The sequence below is a fragment of the Pholcus phalangioides genome, unplaced genomic scaffold (assembly GCF_987345545.1).
Source record: "Pholcus phalangioides strain wild (caught in Gottingen) unplaced genomic scaffold, Ppha-v1.0 ptg000011l_1, whole genome shotgun sequence".
In the NCBI taxonomy this organism is placed as follows: domain Eukaryota; kingdom Metazoa; phylum Arthropoda; class Arachnida; order Araneae; family Pholcidae; genus Pholcus; species Pholcus phalangioides.
Window position 1 is genome coordinate 39,678,966 of NW_028301604.1, and position 12,112 is coordinate 39,691,077.

Below are 12,112 nucleotides of genomic sequence, written 5' to 3' on the forward strand. Positions count from 1 at the left end.
AAGTTTAATTTAGGAAAGATCTCTCTGACTCGAGAAAGAAGTGATTCTCTTATCACACTAAACAAAATGACTCAGGTGCTGGCTGCTCTTTGAGGGATAGCTGCGGAATGGGGGGGGGGGGGGGGAGCTGTTGATGTGGCGGCTGCGGTGGGGCAGAAGCCCCTTTCTGCCCCTACTACCGTTTATAGGTGGATTGCGCTCACCCCGATTTCCAGACTCGGCGCAATCGACCTGTTGGGGGAATACAAACACTCCCATTTTCGGCGCAATCGACCGAGCCCCGGGAGCTGGCGGGTCTCGTGCCCTGGGCGCCTGACCAGAGGGGGTCGCAAATTTCATTCTCAAACCTCTCCTTCAACATTACAAGGGGACGCCAAAATGCGCAGTTGCCCCGGGTGACCAAGCATCTATTTGCGACCCTGCATAATAGTGGCGAAGCCCGAAATTAGAGAGTTTGCCCAGCCAATGTCCAAATTTTGTGCTTTGACCGGCCCCATGTATCGATTCCTATGATTTAGGGTTATCGCCACGTTGGCATAGTGTTTGGTGATAACTGTGACCATTTATAATTATGGCTAGTGACAGCAACTCTAACGATCAAAGAAATCGATAAATCCATATCTTAAAGATCAGTATACCGATCAGAAAGACTCAGAAAGACTTTTTTTCTCTTTTGAAAGCAATAATAGTCTATGTGAATTGCGCCCTACCAAGGAAACTGAATTTTATAAAGAAATAGCTCGTACGCGGTATACGTCAAAACCAAGACTTTCTTTATTTTAAAACGTATGTGATGTGGCCTTTTTGAAACATCGTCCTGCATGTTTAATGTCTTCGAAAGCAAAATCTACTGTTTTATCCGACATCTTAATTTCCTGAAATTACGCAAGAATTTTTTCTTTTTTATGTGAAATTTGAAAGAAAAAAAATCATAGAGAGATGTCGGTTTGTCAAAAATAATATTGAAATTGACATGTTTTCTGAGCAGCGTCAAGGCATGAAACGATCCCCCCAAATATAGAATGTTTCGTTGGCGTATGAAAAGGTGGTTTGGGGTTCATGGCCGAGATTATAGCGTTATTTTTCAGTAAAAACTTCGCCCCCCCCCCCAGAAGAAAAAAAATTTGACCCCCTCCCCCCCATTCTTGAGAGCGCCTATGTTGTATTTGGTATAAATTTGATACACAAAGCTACTCGATATATATAGTAGTTTTCGTAATACATACCATGCATGCAAAAAAGAATGGGAATTGTGGTCAGGATTTGATAATACAATTCCTTTTGTATAATTCTTTCATTCTCTTTGAAAGATTCAAAAAAAAGAGACCAAAAATTGTTTGGTGTTTTTGCACTTACTAAAATAAAAGACATATTTTGTGCATGCTTATTTGGCAAAAATTATTTAAACGCAATACGGTTGACATTTACAATCACATCCAGAAAAATAATAATAGGCACATATTTATTCATATGGAATGTTATTATATCATCAATTAAATTTTTAATCTTTATTAAAATACATTATTTTAATCTATTCATTTTAAGAATGTTCAGATTACTGAAAAATGCGTATCGCTCGTACAAAATGTGTTATTCGCTTAATCGTATCATTTTACAAGCTGGTACGGATTCGCGTATATTGAATACATTCGCTGTTTTTTCTAACTTCGTTATAAGCGGGTACAACTGTGTGTATGTATGCGGGTTTTTTTTTTAATGTGTTTATAGAATCCTATGTTAACGCATGCAATTTATGCGAAGCGAAAAATTCAATTATATGTGACATTACATTGAGATAAACCCTGAAAAGCAGTTGTTATCGTTGATTCAATTAAAATTTTGACAAATATTCCATTTCTTTTGTTAACTGTTATTTTTGTTTGGTCAATATATCATCAACGAAAGTAAATTTCATCAAAAGAAAAAAAAATTCTGTAAGATACATCGCGTTGCTGAACATGCCACCTAGCGAAACGAGGCTCAAATAGGCTTTTAAAACGTTTGCATTTATAACGTATCTTAAAATTATTCATGACATGTATTGAATACATCATAATATTACTTCCTTCCATATACACATAAAATCGATATATTTTATAATCAGTTAGTTTTTTATATGTGAAGTATAAATCATTTCGTGTTGTATAAATAGATTAAATAAAAACGAAGGTATTTTCCAATTCATTGCATATTTCAAACTTACTCATAAGATATAATATCGATATTTATGAAATTAAAATCATCGACTACTGTTTTTTTCAACTTTCTAGGAAATTCAAGGTACACCTTATATGTATATTTTTGTGCCTTATCACACATAATATGTGTTGCTTTCATAAATTTCCTATACTGTTCAGAACAGTTCAGCTTTTTCCCTTGCGAAAAAGCTATTCGATTAAACTGAAAAGTATGCATTGGAAAAGTGCATCACACTGCTCGGATTAAATGTGCTAAGACACTTTAGTGATACCACAGAATGATAAGTCGCATGCAACGTCAGCGAAAGAGGAACGAAAAAATTGCAAGGAAGTGCGATTATAAAGTATTGTAACTCCGTGAAACTCTACGTAGACTCAGAACGGGTTTAAATATTTTTGAAATAAAAAAGAAAAGAAAATCTTTGTTGCGTAATCCCTAATACCCCGTTATAGTGTTGCTGTGCATTTAGAGAATATAAACGCTTCTTTTCGCCAATAAATTAGTGAGAAAAGTACAATATATATACAGTGAAACATCAATATAACGATAGTCTGCGGACTAAGAAAAAATATCGCTGTAGAGGGATTATCGCTATATCGAGAGGCAGCCGATTAACATTAGAGTATAGACATTTCCAAACAATACTTGAAAAATATCGTTGTATCAAGTGTCATTTTAGCGAGGTTCCACAGCAATAGGAAAAATGAACTTCTAAATATGTCTGTGACCACGACAGGGAGAAAAAAAAATAGCCATTACTGTAACAAAAGAACAGGTACTGAAGTTGAGTGTGTATTAGTAAAGAATAGGATCACTTAGGAATAGGTGTAGCCAACCTGTCACTTGGATGGACCCCACCAACCACGGCCTCGCTGTTGTCCTGCATGTTTGATGGGGGGGGGGGGGGGGTAGCACTACTTGAGATAAAGAAGCTTCGCCACTTTACAAGTATTTTTCCGTATAACCTCACACCATTTTTCAAATAGAAATCGAAAAACCTTTCACCGCTCAACCGGTTAAGACGGGAATGATGATATCTCTAAAAAAGGGGATCAGAAGTGTAAAAATAATGAAAAACAATCTGAATTTGGCCTGCAAAATGTTAAAATGTACGTACAATAATATGAGATGAACACACACAAATTTTTGTCACAGTAATACAAATACAAATACAACGCCACAACAGGCAAAATGCCCAACGACGTGAGTGAGAAAAATATGCCCATATAATATTATTCATATTATCTTTGTCCACGACTATGGTGAATATTACCAATTCAACTGAGCTACGATGAAAAATGCCACTGGCTTATTACCAGGGGGGGGGGGGTGCTTAGCGGGCTATATCCTAGCTCTGCAAATTCAGAGGAGCGGCAAATTTGAGGAATGAGTTTCCAAGAAAATTAGTAGAATAGGAGAAAGCCGGTAAAATTTGTATAACCCTCAATAAATCCGCATCTACCCAGACAGCTAGGAAGAAATAGATCAGTGAGTCACCGAAAAGTGAGTTTGCAAGCACCGGAGTGAGCAAAAGAGTGACTTGAAGCTTGAGCAAGCATCTGAATGACCAAAAATACTACCTACAGAACGGAAGACGAGGTCATTAAGGGACCTAGTACATGTGCAAGTATGTGAATGACCAAAATAATGACCTACAGAGAGAAGGACAAAGCGAGTGACTGACCTGGAGCGTGCGCAAACATGTAATAACACGTGTAAATATGTGAGTGACCAAAAGCGTGACCTAGAGCAATGGTTCTTAACCTTTGGAAGCCCGCGGCCCAGTAAATCTCTTTTGCGAAAGTGAAAAGCTCAGTCATACACAGAACTAACGAGAAATTAATGGGAAAAATGAAACTGGGAATCGCTCACGATCCTGTGTGAATAGTGTTTGGGCCCGGTACTGGGTCGCAGCCCGGCAGTTGAGAAACACTAACCTGAAAGGTCTAAAAGCATGTGAATGACCAAAAGGGTCACCTACAGAGTGTGAAAGCAATCGCATGTTAAAAGAGTGACCTAGAGAGTGTGAGAGCCCGTGAATGGCTAAAGGAGCGATCTAGAGCATGTGTAAAAGTGCAAATGATCAAAAGAGTGACCCATGGTGTAAAGAATCATATCAGTGATCAACCAAAAGAATGACCTAGAACGTAAGTATGTGAGGTACCAAAACAGTGTGCAAATACAAGATTCCTTGAAAGACTGGTTATTTGTGGAGATGAAGATTACAAGGAAAAACATTCATCACTTCTTCCACGGGGACTCGAAAAACCTGAACATATTTTTAAAAGTAGGATAGGGACAGAAAAATTACTCGAATTTCGTTTAAAATGCAATCATGCGGTACCCATAGTAAGGCCTTTCAACTCGCGTACTTGGCACTGTATTGTAAAACTATGTACAAAATATAATTTAAAAAATAAAAAATAAAACGGTGTCCAAAATGAACGAAAGGTTAAAAAAGAGGAAGGACTACGGTACTTACAAAAAAAAATGAAATCCCATCAAAAACAAAAATCCATGTAAAAAATGTGAAGAAAAGTCTCAATATTCTTTACCCGTAAAAAGTTGTGGTATATGATGTAAAGACAATCAAGTGCTGTTATTAACTGTGACACTTTGATTCACAAATCACTCCGAGGCTCTACACCTTTAGTTGACGAATATTTCGGGACTTGGCAATTACGCAGAACGAGAAAGTGTCGGCCATGGTTGTTTTATTATTCACGCCAGTAATCAAACTCCATCACATACTGTTCGTGGGAGGATATCTGTATTTACAGCGTTGACTTAATTTTACATTACATGGTAAGGTGTAATATGTGCGTAACTGGCCCAAAATGTTCAACTAAAAGTGTAGAGCATTTGACTAAGTTAATCCACTTAATAACAGCAAGGCGCGAATGCGAGCATTCAAGGCAAGCAATCAAGGCGCGAATGCGAGCCGATCTCCCCGTTAAAAAGTCTCGCCACAGAGAGCAACAGACCTACAACGTTACAAATATTCAATCATTACACTTCACTCACAATTTGAAGCATAGATGGCAGCACTGAAATATCAAACACAACACTAGCTACACACTCAGACTGTTAGGTGCACTCACTTTGTCCCAGACTCTGCCTCGAAGCTGGGCTGGAAGAGATCTCAGCAACGGGATAAGTCCGGTGGCAGCGCCCCTGGCGTTTATTCATTCATTCAGTTAATTTTGCCTTCATTTGACTTGGCTCTACATCAGATATCACAACTTTTTACGGGTAAAGAATCTCGACATTTGCCTTCATTTTTTACATGAAATGTTTTTGATGGGATTTTCTATACTCAGTGTAGAGATGCAGAACTTTGTTGCATTGTTCTGTTGATATTTTTTAAATACAGTACTTTGATTGAAAAAATAAGTACTCAACCAAGACGGGTTTTTTTTCATCGGTTTTGTTTGTAAACAGATCAATGTACCTTTTCAATTTTTATTTCAGTGCTGTAATTCGTTCTTCAACATTATCAATTTGCATTTTTGTCTTTCCATTACAATTTTGCTCTGGATTCATTGTTTATTCAAATTAAAAACTCCAGTTAAAAAATAACTTTATCTAAATTAAGTTATAATATTTATATTAAAATTTATATAATAAACATTATAACTTATATATTTAAATTAATATTAGCTTATATATTTAAATTAATATTAGCTTATATATCTAAATTAATATTAACTTATATATTTAAATTAATATTAGCTTATATATCTAAATTAATATTAACTTATATATCTAATTTTATATCTAAATATTTATATTAAAATTAAGTAAGTAAAAAGACTTGGTAAAACATGTCAATGTTACCATCGTTTTTTTTTAGTTTGTAAAAATGTAATTTTTTTTATTAGAATTAGTAGAATTTTTCTTTCATATACTTTTTAAAAACATCTTCGATTCTTAGATTAGTCTTTTTTTTTTAATTTTTTAAAAACATTCGAAGGTATTGTTCCGACAATGTCCACAAGACTTCCAAGAAGCGATTCGACGGACAAACACAGATTTATTTACAGAACAGCAATTTATACGTATTTACAAGCTAATCAGAGAGCGAACAACTTTCTCGCAGAATCCAATCACAACTGATTTTTCATAGAGTCTCTCTCTTCTTCAATCCTCGTTGTGTTCCCTTATATAGATTCGGAGAAATTTCTACTGAGTTCTATGTGGTTCCTGGAAAATGGCGCCACTGTCTCGAGGAGGGGTGGAATCGTCTGGAATGTTCTCCACCCATCGCACTTCTGTGCGATAAACAAAAAGCAGTATCAACTGCCATTGCCAACAGAAGATTGCGATATTTTTAGAGGCCCTCTAAAAAAGAAAATCGTGCCCTCTATCATCTATAGGTCGTAACATTGCCCCCCCCCCTTTCATAGAATTGTTCGTCCCGACAATTCAGTCCTTAAGTCGGCGGGTTTTATTCAATGTGGTAAGAGGCCAGTTTGTTGAGGTGGACCACCCTGCACTTCGAGGATGGTGTTTTCTGGATTCGAACTACGAAGTCATTCAGTCTCTTCTTGACTCTGTAGGGTCCTTCCCATCACGTCTAACGTTTCGGGCGCAGTCTTTTCCGGCGTTTCAGGTTCCCGAGACAGACGAGGCCTCCTTCCTTGGAGTCGTGAGACGTGGCATTCGCATCGTAGCGGTTCTTCATCTTTTCGGTGCCAATGTTGATCCAGCCTCTGACGATTCGATGTACATCCCCGAGGCACTCCTGGAGTCCCTGGTCCTATTCTTCAGGTGGAAGAGAAGCATCTGGCGGTCGCCCAAACAGCAGGTCAGCAGGCAGCCGAAGATCTCGTCCCATCAGCATCTGTGCTGGTGAGAATCTAGTGCTCTCGTGAGCGACAGTTCGGTAGGCCAACAGGAAAAGCGGTAACTTTGCTTCCCAATCCTGTTGGTTCTGCGACACGAAGAGCGAAAGACAGGGCCGTCATTTGGGGAGGTCAGGAGGAGCCCCAGCTTTTGAAAATACACTAAAAATGGTATATATATATATATATATATACATACATTGAGTACATGTTCTTTGTCCCCCCCCCCCCCCCTGGAAAAAGTTGAAATGACGTCCATGGCGAGAGATGATTCAGGATGGTTCTGTTGAATCTCTCGACCATCCCATCGGATTGCGGGTGGAGCGGAGTTGTTTGCGTCTTCTCCATTCTTAGAGGCTTGAACATGCCGCCGAAAACCACTGAAGGTCTGGAAGGAAGGAAACACCTTCTCTGGTCGGAAGGGATCAGCATGGGGACTCCGAATCGAGACACCCAATTTCGTACGAAAACTTCAGCCAGCGTCACTTGCTTCTCGTTCAAGAAGAGGATATGTTTCCGGCCACTTGATAAAATAGTCCATGGTCACCTGTATGTCCTTGTGACCATTGTGGGTTCTGGGTAACGGCCCGAGGATGTCCAGGGCGATTCTCTCGAACGGCGCACCAATGTTGTAACGTTGGACGCTCAGGTGGGCTTCGGAGGTCCTTTCCGAGCGGCGCAGTCGATGCAATTCTTGCACCATTTTTCCACACCTGTCCTGGACTTGTCCCAATAGAACCGTTCACGGACTTTCTGAAGCATCTTGGTGATGCCGAAATGTCTACTAGTCGGGCTTCCGTGCAACTCTTCCAAAACCTTTTTCACACGGGCTCCTGGTAGGATGAGTTTCCATCTGAACATTTTCCCATCCTCCGACTCCCATTTGCGGTACAGCCCGCCATCTCCCATTTCCAGGGAGTCCCATAGCGCCCGGTATCTTTTGGTCGTCGGACTGGAAGAGATGACGTTTTGCCACGTTGGTTTGTTTCCGGCGGATTCCTTCAAGTCCATTATTGGTCGTATGTCGGGATCTTCTAGTTGAGCTTTTGGGGTGTTCTCGTCGCTCCAAGGATCGTCATTTGAGACTTGAGATGTTATCTGCCTCACTAGAGGGTTCACCGGCTCGTACTTTTCCTCTGCCTTGAGGCAATGGCCACAGTTTTGTTTACACGGTCTTCTCACTAGAGCGTCGGCATTTCCGTGCGAGACTACTTTACGAAGCTGGATCTCCATGTCGTATTCCTGCAGAACTTGTATCCATCAAGCGACTTGACTCTCGGGGTTCTTGAAGTTCAACAGCCAGCTCAAGCAGACATGATCCGTGCGAAGGAGGAATTTCCGACCGTAGAGATAGTAATGGAAATGCTCGACGGCTTTGGCGATTGCGAGCAGCTTTTACTTCGTGATGCAATAATTCCTTTCGAGCTTGACAAACTCTTGCTGAATGACGTGTTCTTTGCCGTCCAGTTCTTGCGATAGAACAGCTCCAATCCCGTTGTTACTTGCGTCCGTGTCGAGGATGAATCCTCTCTCCACTCGTGGGAACGCCAATATTGGAGCCGATGTTAGGGCTTGTTTCAGAGACATAGAAGTCCTTTCGCACTCGTCTTCAGTTCACAGAAATTTTTGCTTGGCTTCAGTGAGACGGTGGAGGGGCCTCGTTATCTTATAGAAGCGTTGGACGAATTTCCGCGTTAATATGTGCAAAATCCCAGGAAGCTCTGAAGCTCGCATATATTCTCTGGTCACTTCCAGACTTCTACGGTTTTGGTCTTCTCAGGATCTGTCCTTATTCCTTCTCGGGAGATGATGTGACCCAAGTAGGTGACGTTGTGTCTAAACAGACAGCATTTTGTCGAGCTCAATTTCAAGATGGCATTTCTTAGCTTCTGAAGGACTTTGCTAAAATTCTCTAAATGTTCCGAGAATGTCCTCCCCACAATTTTTATGTCGTCCAAGTACACAAGACACGATTCGTAAGACAGTCAATGTAAAACGGTCTCCATCACTCGTTCGAAAGTAGGTGGGGTATTGTACAGCCCGAACAGCATCACCTTGAACTGCCACAGTCCTAGTCCGGTCGTGAAGGTAGTCTTTTCTCGATCGTCCCGTGTATTTGCACTTGCTATCCACTCCTTCAGGTCCAGGGTAGAGAACCACTGATGTCCGGAAATCGTGTCATGAGTGTCGTCGATCCTTGTCAATGGATAACAGTCTTTCTCGGTGACGTCGTTCAATCTTCTATAGTCGACTCAGTCGTCGAAGGAACCGTCTTTCTTTCTCAACAGCACGATCGGCGACGCCCATGGACTCGTTGATGGCTCGATTATGTTGTTGACTTGTATTTTCTGTAGCAGTTCACCAACTTCTTCTTGCTTGGCAAACGGAAGTCTTCGAGGATGGTGTTTAATTGGTGAATAGTCCCCAGTGTCGATGTGATGCTGCGTTAAGCTGGTTCGGCCAACAACAGCTGATGACGTGGAGAAGACATCTTGGAATATCTCTATAGTCGACAGTGCGCGTCTTCTCTGGTCCGGATCCAGCTGGGCGTCTCTAATCAGACTCTCGAACAGACTTCCGGAATCTTCTGGTTGGCTTCCGAACGAATCACACGTGACTGAAACACACGTATCGATCTCTTCGCACTTCCTAACTTCCATCGGCTTGTCACTGATATTGACTAATCGGACAGGGACGACGTACTTTGATGAATCCACCAGAGCGGCGCAATCAGCAGTCCATTCTTGCTTTCGTTAGGAAAGTCCACCAGAGTGAGCTGAAAGTCCCTGGCCGTCCCGGCTGTGCCATAAATGATGCTTTCCATTCTTGGTGGAATCGTGAAGTCCCGAACAGCCAATATTTTCCGGAGACGGATCTCTTTGCTGTTATACTCGAAGAGGGCGACATGCTCTTTTGGCGTGCGCTTGGTTATTCTTCGTCAAGAGAGATCCCATATTTTCTGAGAAAGTCCAATCCGATAATGCATGGGTCTTGAATGTCAGCCAGGAAGACGTTGTGACGATTGGGGACCGCAGCAAATTTCACCGAGGCTTCCATCTTCCCACGCAGGGTCATCTTGTCCCCAATAACTGTCTGTAGCGTACAGAAGTCGCTGCCGGAATTTTTGAGCCAAATCGGTCCGGACGATGCTCACGTTGGCTCCGGTATCGATGACCATACGGCAAGGGAATCCGTCAATTTCACCATTGACGTACATTCCGTGGTCTTCTGGCAGCTGAGCTGGGAGATATGGTAGACACTTGATGGGGCATCTCCTCCTTCCCGCGAGATGGCCTCTTTTTTGTTTAACGGTTTGAAGATTCGAGAGGTGTCCCCTTTCTTGGGAACTGTCATCGGACATGATTTTCGTAGGTGGCCCTCCTCATGGCACCTCCAGCAGACCAAAGGCTTGTCTCTTCGATTTTCCTGGTCGTTCCTTGCACTCTTCAAGAGTTCTTTCAACTCTCTGATGATGCCTGCCGTAGCGTTCTTCGCAACAGTGTCGCGGACTACTCGTCGCTCTCGCCTCGAAGCTTGATGGGCTGCTTCGAACTTCATGGCGTAGACGAGGGCACTTTTCACGTCCTTGTACTCGCTTAGACGCAGAGCCTGCTGGATGTCGGGCTCCTTGACGGAATCGACGAAGACTTGTAGGGTCAATCCGTCCCTGATGTTCGACGGGCAATCGGGATATGCCAGCCGTGAGAGCCTTTCGATGTCCATAGCCAGCTCTTGTAATGTCTCGCCAGCTTTCTGTTGCCTGGTCTTCAGTTGCAGAATGTGGAAGTCCTTGAGGTAATTTTCACCGAACCTCAGCTCGAGCGCATTCGTCAGGGCTGCATAGCTAGATCGGTCCTCGGCTTCGAGCGTCTGTAGAACCTCGGCAGTTTCACCTTGGAGTGCGGCGACTAGATGAAACACCTTGAATGTACAGTCCCATCCGTTCGCAGAGGCGATCAACTCGAACTGGGTCCTAACCTCGACCACGATGTTCTCCCGTCGTGTGTTGAGGGCTTGATGTTCGACCGAGTGACGTAAGCTATGGCTGGTAAGACCTGTTGAGCGTCCGCGAGAAACGTAGATTCTTGAAACCGCTTTTCCAGCTGTTGTATACTCTTTGAGACCGCGTTCATTTCTTGGGAGAGTTCTTTCACTACAGCAATGTCATTCTTCACGGCGGCGACATCTTCTTTTACGTCAGTGATGGAGAGATTGACAGCGGAAATGGAGATGGTGACATCGTCTTTGACAGCAGAAATGGAGGTGTTGACATCTTCTTTAACAGCAGCAATGGAGAAGGTGATATCGTCTTTCATAGCTGAGCTCGTTGACTGAATCTTCTCTTCGATGTCTGATTTCATCTCGCCCATCACAGACATTAGTTGATTCAGCTGTTCTCGCATTTCATTCATGTCCATTCTTCGCGTTTTTATGCAAGTCTTGAATTATCCCGCTTCTGACACCAAATTGTTCCGGACAATTTCCACAAGACTTCGAGATTGCAAAACAAGAAGAGGTTACAGGACAAACACAGATTTATATACAGAACAGCAATTTACACGTATTTACAAGCTAATCAGAGAGCGAACAACTTTCTCGTAAAGTTCAATCACAACTGATTTTCATAGGGTCTCTGCCTTCTTCAATCCTCGTTGTGGTCCCTTATATAGATTCAGAGAAATTTCTAGTGAGTTATACGTGGTTCCTGGAAAATGGGGCCACTGTCTTGAGGGGGGATCTTCCGGAATGTTCTGCACCAATCGCACTTCTTTGCGATAAACAGAAACCGGTATCAACTGCCGTTGCCAACAGAAAATTGCGATATGTTTTAGAGGCTCTTTAAGAAAGGAAAATCGCGCCATCTATCATCTACAGGTCGTAACAGTATTTTCTCCCACTGACTGCTTTTTAGAATTTCGTAAAAACGGTTTTAGAAGAAACCACTGAATCTTAGCATGGCCATAACTAACAAGTGATTATTTATGGTGAATTACCGTCAATGGGTACCCTGTTATTCTGATACATTTTGGGGGATTTTTTCTTACAATCTACACCTAGTAGCATTTCTT

At 41.9% G+C, this 12,112-nt stretch overlaps 1 protein-coding gene across 5 annotated transcripts in view; it reads left to right on the top strand.

Moving 5' to 3' along the window:
* Positions 1 to 12,112, top strand: part of sev (receptor protein-tyrosine kinase sevenless) — a 1,896,734-nt gene that overhangs the window by 761,221 nt on the left and 1,123,401 nt on the right. The window lies entirely within an intron of this gene.